Source organism: Copadichromis virginalis, linkage group LG5, assembly GCF_057382275.1.
Source record: "Copadichromis virginalis isolate Kocher_CV1m ecotype Utaka linkage group LG5, C_Virginalis_male_GT1.1, whole genome shotgun sequence".
Lineage (NCBI taxonomy): Eukaryota > Metazoa > Chordata > Actinopteri > Cichliformes > Cichlidae > Copadichromis > Copadichromis virginalis.
The window spans coordinates 40,075,398-40,093,926 of record NC_140622.1 but is presented as its reverse complement, the minus strand read 5'-3'; positions in this window follow the sequence as shown (position 1 = coordinate 40,093,926).

The window sequence follows — 18,529 nt, the reverse complement described above, 5'->3', positions numbered from 1 at the left end:
AGTAGAGATCCTAGACATTGAGGTGGTTTTGATTTAGAGATTTACAAAAGGGGGTTGTCTCGGAAGTGAACAACTGGGATCTTTATTTCCTCCTTACAAATTGTCAACAACATATACAGTCACAGTCAACAAGTTTGCATTCTACACAAACAGTGCAGAAGAGTGAATTTCCTTTTTATCTTTTGTTCATTTAAATCATTTAACCTCTTTCCCTCCAAAAAGATCATTATGAAATATTATCCATCATATATAACCAAATATTTCAGGGTATTCTTAAATTCCAGATGTATTGATAAAAAATGGTATTTCCTATTAGCTCATTTTCTTTGTGGAGCTAAGCTGGGCATACACTGCGATTTATTTATTTATTTATTTATTTTTCCCCAGTTGCGTTATTCAGCTCCTGCTCAAACTGTACAACAGAATCACAGAGTGCTCACATTTTGCATCCAAATTTGAACTTGGTGATAAAGTGTTACCAAAACTTATATTACAAAGCTAATATGTAACACAAAATCTGTCTCTCGCTCTCCCTCTCTGTCTTTCACTAACACACACACACACACCATCATAACCATCAACTTTGCTAAATTGCTGATGAAAAACATAATTGAGCAGCAATGTCCATCCAGCTCTTTTCACATTTGGTGCAGTCGTGATCATTTTGTGAGGCCAGATTGAAAAGGCTAGGATGAGCTTGCCAAAGCTCTACAAGTTGTGCCTCCATCGCTTGTGTCCAGATCACACGCTGCATTGTCATGCTACTCTCTTTTTCATTTCCATTTCTGTGTTTGTGCATGCTTATTTACTGTCCATCTCATTCAGCCAGTTACTTAGACAAACTAGCCTGTTCACATTTCGCAAACTTAAATAGCAACCCAGGCACACAGTGGAGAGTGAGTGGAGTGGAGAGGAGAGTGACAGAGAAAACAAAAACACACCACATGGTCAGAGGGCCCGGGTGCGCCAGTGTCCGACAGCGTCGCCTCTGTCAGTGCGCCCCAGGGCAGCTGTGGCTACAATAAAGCTTGCCATCACCAGTGTGTGAATGGGTGGATGACTGAATGTGTAAAGCGCTTTGGGGTCCTTAGGGATACAGGCCATTTCACATAGCGATAGGTGGCGCTAATGCACTGGGAAGCTGGTTTGTCAACCAAACTCAAAGAAGAAGAAGGAGCGATTCAAACCTGCTGAGAAGACGCTCCAGTTCTTCAAGAGGCGGTTAAAATTATTCAGAGACGAGAAACGACATGTGAGAGAGTGAAAGAAAACAGTTTTATTATAAGGTTTGCATGTAAAATGGATATTATTTTTTAAAAAAGGATGAAGCTGTGGCTGATCTCTGTGGTGAAAGGACTTGAATAAGGACACGAGGTAAAGATTGGCTTGTTAGCTGCTCACATTTTAACTGACGAGTAAGGTTGTTTACAAGACTTTTAGGGTTAAATTCCCGTTGTTGGGATAAGCGTATTTGTAATCACTGTGTTGTTCGATGCTTTCGATCCAGTGATTAATATCAATCTGTGCTAAAATCATAACAATGAAGTAAGTTTTATCTCAAAACAAGTCTAATTTTCAATCAACAAATTCCACCAAATTTCTCTAATTAACGCATTAGAATAGAATAGAATAGAATTCAACTTTATTGTCATTGCACATGCACAGGTACAGGGCAATGAAATGCAGTTTGCATCCATTCAGAAGTGCTTTAGTGATATAGATATATTACAATATATATTAGCAATAGTATAGATATGTAAGTATATTACAGAAATGGGTCTATTATGTTATAATGTACACGGTATGAAGTATGTTGTGAATATTCTATAACTATAAGTATGTACAGGCTGTAGTGAGTACAAGCTATGTACAGGCTATGAACAGGATATAAATATGAAAAACTATACAGAATATGAAATAAATAACTTCACAGGAATCTGGGATATACAGCTATACAGAAATGGGAACTGTGCAAGTTGTAAACAGTTGTAGGGTTGAAAATTATCGTATGTACAGAATGATTATTTACACAGAGCTATACAGTAGTGCAGTTAAGATAAGTGAGGGTGTAGATAGTTTCTACAGAGGCTGTATAAAGTGCTAGTGGTTGTCAGTGGTGGTTCAGTCCATGTTATTATTGTGTTTGAGGGTACAGTTGTCCATTGTGGGTGTGTGTATGTTCAGTCCATGAGTTTAACGTGGGTCAGATGTCAGGAGGCAGAGTTCAGGAGTCTGACAGCTGTGGGGAAGAAGCTGTTCCGGTACCTGGTGGTCTTAGTCCGGAGGCTCCTGTAGCGCCTCCCAGAGGGCAGGAGGGTGAAGAGTCCATTAACGACTCTTTGTGATGGCTTTCATATTTTACAAAAACTAAAAGGTAAATGCATAATACACTAATATACAGACACATTTACTCATTTCAAATAATATGATCATCACGCTGTTCTCAACTGTTGTCAGTTATTAACCAAATATTCTAGTTTAAGCTGTGTTCAGGTGGCTCTGTGTGTGAACCCTGGCATGTCAGAAAAAGTTTGAGAACCACTCCTATAAAACGTCCCAACCACACCTTTTTTACAGGGTTCCTTATGGCTCTGACAGTAAACGAAATAAAAATCTTTTCATGTTTATTAAAATGGAAACAGCTAATTTTTAAAAACTTTTTTTTCATTCTTGTAAGTGATCATTTTTATTCTGGCATTAAAAATGTGCATCCCATACACCTAATGCTTTAAGGTTTCCTCAGCTAAAATTTACGACTCATTCTGTCTCCGGTTTCCTTATACAGCGGTGATTATATTGGAAGTACACCTGTTATTGTAAATAAAACAAACATGTATACACATAAACTGTTTAGGATTTGTCTCTTAGTGGTAAAGGGACTCCTGATATATTGTTAAGTAGTTTACAGTGTCAGAACTGAGCAGTGAATCCTTAAATGGAAGAGGTCGCGATTTACATCATTGCCATGCGACCAAACAGTCCGGTTGTAGAAGCAAATTGTGCTGGTTAGCTTTTTGTTTTTTATAGCAAAACGCTGCAGTTTAAAATTAGGAAAATTAGTTTAAGCTTTATTTAGTTTAATACCTGCTTGTTAAACCCTGGGATTTTTCAAAGCTACTTTCAACAGTGGTGCGCAGAAATCTGGCTGAGTATTATCTTCAGAGCTGTAAGGAAACGGGGATTGGTAGGGGAAGAGGGGTTATGGATCCGGTTTACGCCTGGTGGGTGAAATTAGGAACACAGGGATAATAAAGAAGTTGCTGTGTTCTTTGATGTAGAAAGGCATGTGATATGCTCAGGAGAGAGGGTTTAATGATTAAATTGTATGGTGTAGGAATAGGAAAAAGGATGTTTAATTGGATATGGGCTTTCTTATATGGCAGAATCATTCAAGTTAAGATAGGGACACGTGTCAAAGCCATGCAAAACAAAAAATGGAACCTCGCAGAGAAGTGTAGAAAGTCCAACGTTGTTTTCTGTTATGATTAATGATATTTTTAAAGATATATCTGATAGTTATGGTAAATCACTTTTCGCTGATAACGGAGCGGTATGGGTAAGGGGGAGGATTGTTGTCTATCTTTTTAAGAAACTTCAAGAGGGGATAGATAAGGTGGAAAAGTGGAGTTGTAAACGAGCCAAAATTTGTCAAAGAGCATAATTCAGTTGTTTCATGTTCTGAACCTGAAAGCAGGGTTTGATCTTTGCTTTCATTCTATAACACTGGGCGTGTTTTTCTACAAAGGTTTGAACTTTGAGAGTTTAAACAAGAGAGAAAAGTGTGAAAATGTTCACGCCTGTCTGAGAAAAGCGTATAAAGGTTGTAGTGAGGGGTTTTACAGCCTTAAAACATCTATAATCATTGTAAAAAATAAAGTTGACTACTTCGCAGATTTCACCTATCGCAGGTTATTTTTAGAACGTAACTCCCGCAATAAACGAGGGAGCGCTGTAGATATAATCTCACAGAAGTTAGTATCACTCTGCAAACATGTATATAACAGAGTAACTATATTTAATGTAACTCACCTGAACAGATAACACCAGCATATTTATGGAGTCTGCTGCTTTTTATCTCAGATCTTCTGCACTCAGTTAGAGATGTTTCATTTCCTGAACACGTCACATTATCAAACCAGATTTCTCCGGATCCTTCACCAAAGTGCGTGACATTAACTGGTGTTCCATAGTCCAGCTCATTACAGACTACCTGAGCGTCAGTGAAGTCCCAGCCATCATCAGAGACTGTTCTCCACGAGTTTCTGTGGTAGATTTCAACTCTTCCAGAACACAGAATCGACCCAGCTAGCCTGACCCCTGAACACAAAACACAACGAACATGTGTGTATGTCATTGTTGTCATTATGGGTGGCTGTAGCTCAGGAGGTAGAGCAAAGCGCCTACTGATGGGAAGGTTGGTGGTTCGATTCCTGGCTTCTCCAGTCTGCATGCCAAGTATCCTTGGGCAAGATACTAACCCCAAGTTGCTCAGATGCATCCATCGGAGTATGAATGTGTGTGAATGTGGTTAGAGAAAGTGCTTGTGTGAATGTAGCATGTTGTATGCAGTACTTTGAGTACTCCGGGAGAGTATAAGAATGTATAAGAATCAGACCATTTACCATGTTGTTTTAGGTCCCAACTAGGGATGGGTGGCACCGGTTCTGACATAAACGGTAGTAACCAGACCGAAAAGCAGCGCACGTTTCGGTGCTTTATTTTCCTGAGATGTCAGACACTTTGGATTCTAGCCAATCATTTTACCTTTCCAAGGATAGTGGGCGGGCCCAGGTACGTACGTTCTTTTAGAGCAGAGCTACAGATTAAAAATGCCCAAGGCGAAGCGGTCAAAAGTCTGGCTGTACTTCACAGCAAAAGATGCAAACTCAGCAGCAACAAGTGCTTTAAGCTGATACTGTGATACTGTCAAAGGAGGTAACACCTCGAATCCGATGAAACACCTGGCAACGCATAGCGTTTTTTAAAAGCCGAGAAATGCGCCGTATTTGATAGCTTGCTGCAAGACCTCACACCGAGCACATCTACTGTGGGTGTGGTGCCTGTTATCAACCCGGAGTTAGCAACATCCCCCAAGAACCCGAAGAGGAGAGTCCTGGCCCCTAGCCCTGCCAGTGTAGCAGAAATGATGAGGATGATGATGCAGCAGCAGCCGTTCTTCTCTGCGTGAGTAGCTTAATGTTGTTCGAGTGTAATTTACGTTGAGTAGGCTAACCACGTTATTACATTAATGCATGTAAGGTGAACTAGCAAACATCATCATAGCTACATGCAGCTGTCTTCTTGTTTGATGGCAGATACTCCCTTCACCCTGGCCAAAAAGGCTAAAATGACCAAAGAAAAAGTGGAAAACAGCTAAACATGAGAGGTTTTTGGACAAAGTTTGTGTTTTTTCCATTGTTTAAGCACCGGTTCAAGCGCCATTTCAAAAGTACCGGTTTGGCACCAGTATCGGATAAAACCTAAACGATACCCATCCCTAGTCCCAACGCACCCGAGCCACAACTCAGGCCTGCAACGAGGTGTTTGCTAACAGAAAGACTGTTGCAGTTAAGGTGTGTGTGTCAGTGAGAGTGTGTGTGTCATGGCCCTGTGTCGGTGACCCAGTGTTTTTGAGTTTTGGACACTTCCCTGTGTTTCCTGTTTTACTTTGAAGGTCCTGTATTCTGTTTTACTTCCTTGTCTTGTCTAATTAGGTTCAGCTGTGTTCCCCTGTGGTGTGTCATTCCCTCCTTACCTTGTGTGTATTTATAGTGTGTGCCTGCCTGTGTTCCTTGTCGCGTCGTCTGTGTAACCTGGTGTAATTTCTGCGTCTCTCTGCCCAACATTCTCCGTGCCATTTTTGCTCTTCATCCCGTGTTTCTGTGGTTTCAGGTTTGTTCTTTAGTTGTTCCCAGTTTAGGTTGTGTTTTAGTTTTGCCCTCACTTTGTTATGTTCACCTTCTGTAATAAAGCTCACTCGCATCACAGCCAGTGCAGTTTGGGTCCTTCCTTCACTACACCACATGACTGCTGCCACAGCCGTGACAGAGTGGGCCCACACTATTATTTAATTATTTGGTTTCAGTTGATGTTAAATACTTTACCATTGCTCAACCAACTTTATTAATTTTACTTCTTTTCTTTTGTGTTTTTGGAACTAATCAGTCACTAAAGCAGTGTTAACTTTATTAACCTGCTAGTGTGTGGTTTGTTTCCATATAGTGTAGTTTAGTGCATATTTCATTTCACAAGCATCAGAAAGGGGGAATCAGCACTAAGTAACAACAGGAACCCAGGGCCCCTCTCAGTAGAGACAGGTGTCACATAATTATAACATAGCTGTGTGGACAAAGTTGTTTTCAGTTTTATAGCTTAGAGAACAGTGGATGTTTTTCTCTGTGGATTACAGCTGCATTCATATTGAATAGGAAACATTTCATACCTGAACTGCTGGATAATAAAACAGATTTGTTTAATGTACAGTGCAGCCAAAAACATGTGTTTACAGTATCTGACACACCGTGCGTAATCCAAACATCTCTCACCTAAACAGATGACACCAGCGTCCTCATGATGTCCAGTCTTGTTACCGAAAGCCTCCATGATCGTACTTACGTAGAGATGTTTCAGTTCCTGCGCAGCCCAAATAATGAAGCCAGATCGGCCCAGTTCCTTCACCAAAGTGAGCTTTTGTAGTGGCTCTCAGTGCTGTTCCACAGTCTAACTGTCTGCAGACCACCTCAGCATCTTTTAAGTCCCAGGCATCGTCACAGATTGTTCCCCAGGAGCCATTGTGATAGATTTCAACTCTTCCAGAGCAGCGAGTCGACCCAGACCCAGCTAATCTGATCTGACCACCTAACAGAAGAGAGAAGAGCGTGCACAGTATTTATGTCGTGTTATTTACACCAAACTTTATCATTTAGACTCATTTTGTCAAACACGACTGACCTGCAGCAGCTGACACATAAGAGACTGTAGAAAAGAGAAATAAGGCTGATTATTCTCTGGACTGTAAAGTGAAACATGCTGAGATAAGAAAACTACTCAGTGATGTCAAATGCATCTCACAGGTAAAGACAGTGACCTGTGCTGTCTGAGGAGCATCAGAGTGAAGGACGTCAGAGTGCTGCCATCTTGTGGTTTAAATGTGCGCTTACATAATCCTAAATCTTAGCACGGAGCTTCAGATGTTTGTTTCTGGCCTTCTTCACTGTTTTTTGTAACTAAGAGTAAATGAGTTAAAAGTTGGGGGCAGGTTTTCTCTCCTCTCTCTGCCAGGTGAAATTCTTGGTGAGCTGAATTGTGGAGCTGCTCTGTTTCTGTAAAAAACCAAAGAGATGTATCAAAACGTATCTGCCTGCTCGCCTTCAACCGCATCAGCCTTCTGGAAAACTCGTGCTCGCCGCTCCTGACCCCCCTCAGTTCTGGAGAAACAGTAAAGTAAGAATTCAGACTCAGTTATCAGCATCTACGTCAGAGGCGGAGCCAGACATTTGAAACACCCGGGGCTTAGCCCAAAGAGTAGTATGCATGTGGGATTTTTTTTTTTTTTTTTTTTTTTTGGGGGGGGGGGTGTAGAAATGACTGAAAGATTAATAGGCTCTGTTCAAAAAAGAATGACTTCATATAGGGAAAAATATATATCACATGTGCAGGACACCTTAAACTAGTTTTTTAATTAAGCAGCAAGGCAGAACAAGGTCAGGGCTGTATCAAGACATGAGGACTAAACCCCAATTCAACCAGACCCAGAACTGATCCAGAATTAAAACAGGACTACAACAGTTCAAAATCAGGACTACTGAGGACTTAACCAAGACAGAACCAGAATCAGAACTAGATGATAGCACTAAAAATCATCATAGACCTGCACTACACTTGTTTAATTCTACCAAAGTACACTATTTAGATTGAGAAAAGTTTATATAATTATTTAGCCTTGTTGTGCAAACAAGCCTGCATAACTTAATAAATATAGAATTTGAAAAATAACAAACCTAAAAAGAAACACTAGGTAGGAGATACATGAGGACCTGTGATACGGTGATACTTTTGGTAAACAACCATTTGACTAACATGTGTGTCTCACCTGCTCTTGTTCATCTCTGTTCCTCTCTCTCCCTCTTTGTGCTGACAATCATCAAATATACAGTTGAAACCAGATATTTACTCTTCAGATAAAAACACTTTTTTAATTGTAACATCAAATCAGACTAAATGTTTATTTTTTTAGATTGATAAATATAAAAACATATTTGTTAACTTTAAGAGTAAAGAGAGAAACTATCTGTATTTCTTAATTGCAAATGGCACCAAATTGTATTCAAACTTGAGCCACATTTATGGAGCTCCACAGTTCTTTTCCTGGTGTTTTGGTTGACATCTCTTGATGTTCCCATGTCACAGAAACAGGCTCTGTGTTTTGCCTTATATGCATCCACAGCTGTGCCAGCAATTTACTCACATGGACTCTACTAACCTATCAGAAGCTTCTTCAGCTCAGAATGGAATCGTCTGGAGTTTTCTTATTAATTAACAATAAATTTAGTGTACATGTACTCCTACATTTGATGAAAGTGATAAAAATAGCTCTGTCTCTCTTTATTCTGAAATTTAACTAATTCAAAATATATTTCAATATTTATCTAAAACAAAAATTTACTCTAAATTGATGTTGTACAGTAAAAATGTTTTATGTTTTCTCCCTAAAGTGTAAATATCTGGTTACAAATGTGAATATCCTGCTGTGTACTGAAATCCCTCTTGTTTTGCATAGAAATATACTGAACAACATACAAAGCATAATATATAAAATAACATTTACCTGAGTTTTTTCTTTGAAAGAAGCCTCGAATGTCCATTCTTATGTTTCAGTACATAACTGAAACCGATTTAGTCGGGGAGGGTAAGAACTGAGAATATGAAATAAACACACGTAAGCTAAGACTCTCTAAAAAAAAATAGCATTTGTTCGGCTTTTCATTTCGCCATTTGTTGATTCACTTGAAGAGCAAGTAAAATAATATTGGTCAAGTGATCAGTTTGATATCAATCTTTCGTGATGCACCGTCATATTTACATTATTTGTACGGTACGAATGATTTGCTTTGGTACCTGCTCAAACTTAAGCTCTCCTTAGTATGGCTGGCTCTGTTTCTCCAACAGCGCACTCACAGGCAGCAGCTGCCCCGCCCCCTCGCTCAGTCGCTTAGTGCCTGAGCTCGGATCATACCAATATCAGGGGGGGATTCACACACAGTCGTAAATTCCCACAGTGTGCACTATGTGCTTCGAATATTGTGTGTACTTTTTGTTTTATACAGTTGTCAGCCAGGCATCTAACTATGAAAAAATTACACTCCAAAATACCCCGGGCTTCTGACAAAACAACCCGGGCTTAAGCCCCGTAAGCCACCCCCACGCTCCGCCCCTGATCTACGTTCTTTGATTCCCGTTGAATGAATCTTCTGCTGTGGCTCACTCTAAACACTGAGTCACAGGACTGCTTGGAACACTGCAGATTATCTGCACAGGTCACTGTGGGCCGTCCTCACAAACACTCACCTGTTGGAGTCCTGGTTGTTTCCCTCACTGCTCCGTCAGCTTTGCAGAGCCCTCGCCTACCCTCCTCTGCACAAGTCAGACAAAATGTAACCCAGCCTCCCATTTTTGAAATGTTGTAATTCATTACTATTACTGAAGGTTACTCTCCACACCAACACCAACCAGATGTTTAAATCTTAATATAAATGAGTAACAGTAGGTGCATATTAGGTAAGGCTGCACTTTTTGCAGCGACCTCGTATATAAAACAGGTCCGCAGCTCTGAAACATAGTAAAGGGACCTCTGGCTGATACGTCGGGTTCGTGTCGGGCTCGTAGCTGAAAACTAGCTTAACTTTGTTGTTTTGGTCAACTTTGCTAGTGAGAGACAGAGAGAGGCGTTGAAAGGCTGCTCCAACGGAACTTATTGTTTCAGAGGAAACACGAACACAGCGTACAGTCGAGTCTTAACAGCTTACTTACAGCTGGACTGGTCAGGCTCTCTGTTTGGCTGCAGTGGTTATTATTATATTTACATGCTTCCAGCTCCTGTTTCTGCTCCGTGACAGCTCGTACTTTTCCTTTTTCTCCCTCCCTCGCTCACAGACACATCACGGGTATGGCCCCAAAAGTTGATTCTGTTCATCTGGATGTTTTCAGGTCAGTTCCTGATCCTTAATATGCAAATTCTCATGACCTCCCAGCCCATTGTTCCTTCAGTGGGCTGGTTTCAGTCATTATGCAAATGTACTAATTATAAGATTGGGGAAACCTGCAGTCAGCTGAGACTGAAGAAGTCACTTGGATGAGTGATGAAACATTTCTCCCACTGAAAACGTCCAGATGAACAGAATCAACCTTTGGAGATTTACTTACCTGGATGACTGAGCATCAAGACGTAATAACGGGTATGGCAGTCCATTCTCCCTCCCTTCAGGGCGATGCCTGTTGCCTTCAAATCATTTTTTGAACAATAATTTTTTTAAATATTTCTTCACGACATTGTGAGACGTGAGATTGAGACACAGGCATCAGAGCCTCTTAATGTGTGTTTTGTTTGGGTTTCCACCTGCATGGAATTACTAAAAATAGAGAGGACACAGCCGAGCATATGAAACAGGAAAAGAACGATGTGTAATCCATTTATTTCAACAAAGTAACTGTATTCTGAATACCACCTTTTTAAACAGTGACTGTAACAGAATACAATTACTCATATTTTGTATTTTAAGTATGTAACGCCGGCACATGTACTCCATTACTCCCCAACACTGTTCATCTCCTCCCTATTAGATTATTGTAATTCTTTTTTCCTGTCTGTCAAAGGTTTCGTTAAATCACCTTCAAGGGGTTCAAAAAGCTACAGCGAGGCTTTTAATCCATAGTCATGAATTCTCTCCAATCACTCAGTTGTTAAAGTCCTCGCACTGGCTTCCAGCTGGATACAGATATCAGTTTAAAATCCTCACTCAAAGAGAGGCCCCACTTATATCATCGAGTTTCTTCATCCTATTGCACGGACCTGTTTGAAAACAAAACGGGAATCATGCTTTCCAAACCGTAGCACCAAAACTGTGGACCAGTTGACCTCCCCCTCTACGCACCATTGACTCTGTGGCTTCTTTTAAAAACCAGCTGAAAACTCCTCTATTCAGACGGGTTCTTGTGTAATGTGTTGTTCTGTCTGATGTCTTTAAATTCCCTGTAAAGCACTTTGTAATAGATTCCCTTCTTAAAAAGTGCCATACAAATAAATTTTACTTACTGCTTTCAATGACCGGCGCACAGTGCAAACACTCAGATTTGCAGATTTTTCAAAGTGGTCCGATTGATCTCGAAGTGAACTGACGCGTGACTGCAAAGATTCAGAGAGATGAAAAGCAGTGAGTAGCTCTGTGTCAGGTTTTTAGAGTCAAACCTGAAGTTGTCTCCTGCTGCAGAGTTCAGATCGACGGTGGATGTAAATCCAGTGTTCTCTCTTTTAGCTCTGTTTTTGGTCTCCACCGGCTCCTTTCCTCTGTCGCTGCTCCGCTACAGCAGCTGGGCTAATTACAATAAATAACTATTACCGTAGCTTTAACTACATCTCTCTGTGTGCAGATGTTTGTCTGTGGAAAGCTGCACTTATTCTTCAGTTTGGAGGGAAGAGACGTGTCAGGAATGAGTTCAGTAGGTCAGCGCTCAGCTGGAAGCAGCTCCCGTCTGTCAGACTGTAAAAAGAGGAAAATGTTTTTCATTTGTCTGACAGGTGTGTTGATTTCACGCTTCCACACCACACGACTGCACACACTCCTTTGTGAACGTCAGCTCACACTGAAGGCAGAGGTGAAGGTTCTGTCTGCTCAGAGCAAATCCAGCATTAAAACCACTTCCTGTTTAAGAACTTTGTACATCACAGGGAAAAATAAGACAGGCGAGGAACCTTTGTCATGTTTGCAGGTCTTCCAGCTCTCCTGCTGCATGAGCAGCTGAAATCTTACATTTGACTCAGACTGAAGAAGTCACCTGGATGAGCGAAAATGTTGCATTTATTAAACCGAATCAACTTTTATGGCATTTCCTTCCCTAAATTATCGAGCGTGCATCAAGAACTTCTTGCAGTTAGCATTTCGTTCCCTTTACGAGCAGCATTTTTAACAAGAAGGAAAAAACTCTAAAACAGGTGTTGGTCTGTTCAGTGAGCTTTAGACAGGCGTTCATACAGTGAAAATAAATACTGGGACAGGTGGATAATGTTCTTTGCTGAATGTGTAGCTCTACAAATAAGTTTATTGATTTATTTTTTAATAAATAGGTATAAGTACTTGAACTCTTCCACTTGGGGCAGGACAAGTTCCTGCCCCAGGAACTGGTTCTCATTCCCATCTGTTCACACTCGGCCACGAACCATTCCAGTGCGAGCTGGAGGCCATCACCCGATGAAGCCAACAGAACCACGTCATCTGCGAAAAGCAGAGATGAGACCACCGTTCCTAACCTCATCTATGGTCACGAGCTGTGTGTAGTGACCGACGACAGAAATGAGCTTCCTCCAAAGGGTGGCTGGCCCTTAGAGATGGGGTGAGAAGTACGACCATCTGGGAGAATCTCGGCTTCCCCTGGACCGGCTGGAGGAGGCGGCTGGGGAGAGGGAGGTCTGGGCCTCTCTGCTTAGGCTGCTGCCCCCCGACCCGGCCCCGGATAAGCAGAAGAAGATGGATGGAGGTATAAGTAGTTCACAGCTTTGCAGTGAAGCTCTTACTGGCCAGACTTGGCTTTACTCACCTGGCTTGTGCGTCCCGTCATCAGTGTGACTGCAGTGATTTGACCTGTTCTTTAACCTTCGGTCTGTTCATGTTACATATACAACATGACGGACTTCAACTTTATGACAGTAAAACATTTACAGGTTCCAAACTTCCTTCTTAATTTTGCCAGATTCTGTGGGAATGATTTGTGATTTACAGTCAAACATCACGGAGGCGGTCTCTCCTGCATGAAGTCCAGTTGCTGGTTTTCCTGAGTGGGTGCCTGCTGCCAGCAAGCTGACTCAGTGCTGTCAAAGCCATAACATCCTCCACAAACATGGTGTGGAACAGCTGTGGGCGTGTCCTCATCTCTCCAGGCTATCATCCACACACAAATACATTTAACCATGTCACCCAAAATACCAACAGTCATTCCATAACTACATGGCCTCTATGACACATCACGACATTCAACAACAGAGCCTTTATAGGCACAGAGGAAGTTAATAAAACATGTAACACACTGAGTCTATTTCAGGTTTTTGCTCTTTATGTACTGAATCACACTTGTTATTAATCCACAGCATGTCTTTATCCTGTCTTCCTTCTCTCACCCCAACCAATCACAGCAGATGGCCCCGCCCCTCCCTGAGCCTGGTTCTGTTGGAGGTTTCTTCCTGTTAAAAGGGAGTTTTTCCTTCCTACTGTCGCCAAAGTGCTTGCTCAGGGTCATATTTCCCGCTGTGGAGCGCACAAACATTTATGGATAATATTGTTACCTGACATTTGATCAGTCCTGTAGGTGCGGTGAATACTGCTGCAATATGATTGGACAGTCGTTGTTTACAGCGAGCATATCATATTGAGCAGGCCGAGCTTTGATAAATCTGAGCAGCATCCAACTGTTCTATATCCGTCCGTCCAAGTCAGGTCAATGGAGGGGGGCTGAAGGCTGTCCCAGCTGTCATGTCGAAGATTTTGTACCTGCAAACATTTCATGGCTCAGTCGGCGTCATCATGTTTTGGTTTTGTGGTCGATGTTGAGTCACGATTACAAAATGCTTCCAAAATCGTGGAGTTTGGTTTGAGGTACTTACCAGGCGTTGCCTCTGCGTCCAGGTTAGAGTTTCTCTCCAGGGAAAGTTTGTGTTTCAGAATTGCTTTCCACCGTCTCCTTATTGATTAGACGAAAGCGGCATAAACAAAACCTGGTAGGTAGAATGAGAAGAAAAACAGACTAGTGGTGACTCAGACTCACACACTCGTTTTCTCGCCGAGCTAATTAAACTCACACTTGAGCGCTCACATCCCTGACTTTATGATGCCGACACCGGGAACAGAAATAGGGTGGCTGTAATAGTCCAACCGTCGTTCACCCTGCAACAAATGAAGCTGGATTTAGACGTACATAAACATACCTCGCTTAGAAGTGTCCTTTTTGTTTGTTTTTATACCATCTGTATGGCCGTTCTTCCTGAGTAACACTGAAAAGGAAGAATTAACCCTGAAGCGAGCTCACCGAGCTGCAGGCCTCAGGACCGACCTCAGCAGCTTCCTGTTCTCACTGCTCAGGCTCTCATGTCTGAGTGGACGGGGACGGCGTGTGACTCATCAGGTCATGTGATTGGATGTGTTACGCGTCACTTTGATGTGTGTCTGAAAACATACTGTAAATGATCTAAAATAATTCCCACAGAAAAGAGCTGCACAGTATCAAACAAAAGCCCAGGTTTGTGTTGCTCGTCTCTGCTTTTTATTTATTCACTGGTCGCACCGTTTGCAGTCTTCTGCTGTGATCCGTGGATCCTGAATCCTGCCAGAGGGCATCGGGGGAACAGCTGCCGTGTCCTTTCAAGCTCTCGGGGTCTTCCTGAGGCAGCGCCGGGTGCACGCCTCCTGTCAGCGGGGCAGATTAGGCTCAGTGATGTGCTGAGCTGTGTTCGTGGCCTTATCGTCCATGCTGTATCACACGATGAAGCCACCTGTCAGAGGGAGCTCCAGAAAAGTCACCTGGGGTTTAAGGGGTCAGTATGAAGGTCTTTAAATGCCTGAGGTACAAAATCCGTGGTGGACTCGCAGTTTGAAGCTACTCACCACTGAGTTGTTGATGAACGTCAGAGCTTGATGCTTCATGGTGTGGACCAAGTGTAAAAACCTCAGGCTGAAACTGACACCGGTGATCTAAGGAGGGCAATAAAACGCCGGCTGTAGTCCTGCTGAAATGTCAGCTGCATAATAAGTGGAGCGTGGAGAGCGTTCGCTGGATACTCGTTAGTGTTGTCACACACGGAGCGCTAATGAAAGGCTGTTAACTGTAAAAGGCTGCGGAACAAAGGGAGTCGTGGTCGCGGACCAGAGCAGGGAACACGCCTGCTGCAGGAACGTGGGTCAAACCCACAAACGAGAAACTGTTCGACATGAACAGGCGGGAGAGAGAGGCGTGAAACGGCCGCAAGACAACAGGAGACGATGGAGAGTGAAGAGAGCATGAGTGTGAAAAGTCAGTGAGAGCAGAGAAAGGACAAGTTCCCTCTAACAAAGGCAGGAAACCAGAGCGAGGACGACTGCGGCAGACTGATTTATGGAGCTCACAGATGATGCAACCAAGTGATGCGAAGGTGGACAGCTGAGGTGAAGAAGAGTGGCAGGAGCGAGTGTGTGATGACGAGCCAGAGAATGGATAATAATCTGAATAATGTTGGCAACTGGCTTCTTCTCAGATAGTGTTTATTCACACGCCGCCTGCCAGTGAGCACAGAGGATTGTGGGTAAGGACTATGGCACAGTAAGATCCTGAACACAGACACGTTAAAGGCTGCAGAAATCCATGAGAGTGAGGATGATGCAGAGGAGTCTGTTTATGTTTAGGCACCTGAAGTCAGCACGCCACAAACTGCAGTTCCTCTGATGACCACACGAGGCTGGCCCCCAGAGTGCGTCCACCCCACAGACCCTCACGTTAAAATGTTCAACTTTACAGCAGAAATGTAAATGCTGTGAAGCATTTTGTTGTTGTCGTTTCGTGTCTGCTGTCTTTTTGCACCTCTTTGGCTTTTTTCGTGTCATTTAATACACGTTTCTTGTCGTCAGTGCAGAGGAGGGAGGGTGGATGAGCTGGACAAAGGATGATGACGATGAAGATGTCAGGCGGGAGGAAACGAGGAAGAGCTCAGAGGAGGTTCGTGGATGTAGTGAAGGAGCACAGAGGAGGATGCTGGGAGAGGAGGTGGTGACGCCTGCGTCTGAGGTCATTTCCTGTTTGTTCTGTTGTTTATCTTTTCCAAGCTCGTGTTTTATTTCGTTTTCAGGTCATCTTCAGTTTCTTTGACATTCTGTTTGTGTTTTTGTATTTCTCATACTGATGTTTTTTTTTCTCTGCTGACATTTTGCATCTTTCTGTTGTTTTTGTGACTTTTGTGCATTTTTCTTCCTTCTGCTGTTTTGTCTCATTTACATCTTTTACCTCTTAGCCGCTGAGCTGTGTCTTTTTCTCGTTGGTGTCTTTTTCTTTCTTGTGTCGTTTTCTGCTTGTAGAGTCGCTGACTTTGGTGCTTGTTTGTCTTCTTGCTGTAATTGTGTTTCTCCCACTCACCGTGTGGTTGTTTCTGGGTTGTTTAGAGTCTTTTGTGATAGTTTTGCACCTTTTCTTGCATTTTCTGTCTGCCTCTGGTCACTTTGTGCAGTTTTGCGACTCAGACATCAGAACAAAAAAAAATGGCAATAAAAGCAAAAAAAAAGTGTTCAGAAACTGAAGGAGACACAAAATAAAATACTGTGAAACAACTGGAGATGTTATAAAGGGAAAAGAAATGCACGACAGCAAAGCTGAGAACTACAGAGGCGGTCAGGTATATATTTTTGAACACACATATAACCTATGAGCTCGTTCATAATTTAAGCTCCTGTGGAGCAGGTGGAGGAAAATGTCTCCGCAGTGACGTCAGCAGAGTCTGAAACTATAGATTCAATTATATGGTTTGAACCGAGAGCCGGCTGGACACGACTGTCATTACATTGATTCTGCTCCTGCAGCCACAGTCCATTTAAAGTAAAAGGAAATTACGGTGCACTGCGAGCGGGGCGCTGTCATTTCTGCTCTGCTTGTGTGTTTGACACACGTGCACGCACTGTCACATCTGCGTGCACGTGCAGCACGTGTGGATTTACGGAAATTGCTCAAACCCGCCGTCGCGGGCGTCCGAGCGAGCCTGTCAAATGATGCCAAGTGACGCACGGCGCAGCTGTAGTCAAGGAGATTTGCTTCAGATTTAGCACTCTGTGGATGCGAGCAATAAATAAATAAATAACAGCAGGGCGGCCGGGTGGTTCAAGAGGCCATCGGTTACATTAAAGGTCACCCCGTCGCAGCTTCGATCCGGCTCAGCCATCCGTCCCATTATTACCACAGCAATAATCCAGTAATCTGCTAATCAGGAGCTGTTCGGGCACAGCGTGGAAAACTGAGAAGCAATAAAATGGTAAGTAATTTGCAGATAAACACATGTGACTCAAAGTGTTACTATAGCCTTCTGTCTCACTGAAAAGATGCCCACTTTCCTCAGAAAATCCACAAATAAAGCTGGAAATGTTTTCCAGAGGATCGAACACAGAAACGGGAAGCAGTCCAAATCCTTTTCTTTTAAACAAACATCTTCCAAAGTGTCTGCATCAAACGATTAATACCCCTCTGTGATATTTGTAACGATACTTAAAGCAGACTGTCATCTTTAATTAGGACCACGGCTGTCTTCAGTTTATAATCAGCCTCTTTAAATGGAGACGAGTCCTCTGTGGGCGAATTTCAATCAGTAAAGACTCGTTTGAAAGGCATAAATATACATTAAGTGGTTTATTTGATGGCGCATATGATGAAGAAGGTTTTGGTGATCAGACCACACAGTGAAGTCCTTATTTTAAGGCGACGATGGTGGTGGAGCTGTTTTTTATTTCAATTTAAATTATGTATGACATTAAGTCTCTTCTCACCTGAATGAGTGATGATTGAACAATTGAGCAATAATTGAACAGCACTCTGAACGCTGCCTCACTTACTTCCGTCCGACTTTCATCACAGAGCCAACGTCTGCACACTCGAGCTCCGAGATCTTGACACGTTCAAATATCACAAGATACTCGGCGAGTTCAGCTCAGACGCCGTCCCAGAGGTGAGCTTGGAAATCAGGCTGAATTCAAAGTGAAATTAATTTCACTGACTGAATATTCTGAGTGGAAACAGCCTGGCTGATTTTCTTTCTATTACCAACCACAGCAGTGCAAAACAGACTCGGCAGCTAATTAGGACCAAGCGTAAAAACATATTCATGCATTCATATTCATGTGGTAATGCAACACACAGTTTGCACTTCGTTTGGTGGCATCATTAATGTGCTGCTTACACACAGGTGTCAAACCTCCACACCTCATGCCTTTAGATTTTGCTTCCAAAGAGCCGGACTGTCTTTTTTTTTTTTGTTTGTTTTTTTAAGTGAGTTCTCCAAATTTCACAACTCTTTTTCCGTCCTGACTCATTTGAAAGTATGTTCTTTTGTTTATGAACCTTTGAGTCATTCAAGGTCAAAACGCCTAACTCACTGGAAGAGCCAGTGTTGCATCTACGCATAAGATCAACCTAAAACCTAATCAATGTTAAATTAGATCTAAATTAGATCAAAGATAACGCAGTTTGATGAAAAATAGTATTTTTGCACCAACACAGTGACTCCCAAAGAGCTTTTAGCCTGTAACCTGTTATATCT